Here is a 1521-nt window from a genome sequence, read left to right on the forward strand (position 1 = left end):
TACAGGCGCCCGCCACCTCGCCCGGCTATTTTTTTGTATTTTTTAGTAGAGACGGGGTTTCACCTTGTTAGCCAGCATGGTCTCGATCTCCTGACCTCGTGATCCGCCCGTCTCGGCCTCCCAAAGTGCTAGGATTACAGGCTTGAGCCACCGCGCCCGGCCTGCTTTATTTTTTATTTCTCCCTCATTTATAGTACCTATCTCATTAAGTGTATTGATTTGTCTTTCTCTCTCTCTTTCCTTCTTCTTCTTCTTTTTTTTTTTTCTGACAGGGTCTCGCTCTGTGGCCTAGGCTGGAGTGTAGGGGTGCCGTCACGGCTGACTGCGACCTTTACCTCCCAGGCTCAAGTGATCCTCCCACCTCAGTCTCTTGCGTAGCTGGGACTGAAGGTCTGCACTACCACACCCAGCTAATTTTTTATGAAAGTTCTATAGAGATGGGATCTCACTGTGTTGTCCAGGCTGGTGCCATTAAATATCACTTGGAAATAGCACCTTTATTTCAGATAAAGGGCTACACTAACTATCTGAGATATGTACTCTCAACTGATGGAGTGAAATGGTCATAACTGAAGGTACATTACCAGACAGAATATCCTTTTCCACTATATTGGCATTATCCAAAAAGGCCAATACTGAAATCAGTATAAATACAATACTGAGGAGAGGGGATTACTAAGCCGTCCACCCAGCTTGTATTTCTCAGCTGCTGAAACTTAACTGAACACTTGGGGGAGGAAGTTCAGCTCCAGTCTTCACTTCGCTTTCATCTAAAATGACTTGTCATTGATGAATACGTTGCAATTTGCCTTCCTGAATATCCAGCCGCATTACTGTGTCAGCCATTACATTTTCTTTATTTTTTTTTTTTGAGACGGAGTCTCGCTCTGCCGCCCAGGCTGGAGTCAGTGGCCGGATCTTGGCTCACTGCAAGCTCTGCCTCCCAGGTTCACGCCATTCTCCTGCCTCAGCCTCCCGAGTAGCTGGGACTACAGGCGCCGCCACCGCGCCCGGCTAGTGTTTTGTATTTTTAGCAGAGACGGGGTTTCACCTGGTTAGCCAAGCCATTACATTTTCAATCATGTTTTGGACTGCTCTGTGAAGCAGCACTGAGTTATTAGAAAGTTAATTCAGTAGTGAGCAAAGTCTTTATACATGTTTAGCTCTTGTACATTTCAATAACTTAGGTTGTAGGTATAAAATGGAAACAATTTATAAATAGAAATACATATTTATCAAGTTTTACATAATAGTATTATATAACTTGTGCAGAAGATACTCTTTTTTATTTTTTTTTTATTTTTATTTTTTTGAGACGGAGTTTCACTCTTCTTGCCCAGGCTGGAGTGTCTCGGCTCAGGGCAACCTCCGCCTCCTGGGTTCAAGCGATTCTCCTGCCTCAGCCTCCCGAATAGCTGGGATTACCGGCATGCGCCACTACACCCAACTAATTTTGTATTTTTAGTAGAGATGGGGTTTTTCCATGTTGGTCAGGCTGGTCTTGAACTCCCAACCTCAAGT

The 1521-nt window shown here is 44.5% G+C and overlaps 1 protein-coding gene across 1 annotated transcript in view; it reads left to right on the forward strand.

Moving 5' to 3' along the window:
* The window catches only part of IQCG (IQ motif containing G), a 49612-nt gene that overhangs the window by 6537 nt on the left and 41554 nt on the right, over positions 1-1521 (forward strand). The window lies entirely within an intron of this gene.

Source organism: Colobus angolensis, unplaced genomic scaffold (genome assembly GCF_000951035.1).
Source record: "Colobus angolensis palliatus isolate OR3802 unplaced genomic scaffold, Cang.pa_1.0 Scaffold54, whole genome shotgun sequence".
Lineage (NCBI taxonomy): Eukaryota > Metazoa > Chordata > Mammalia > Primates > Cercopithecidae > Colobus > Colobus angolensis.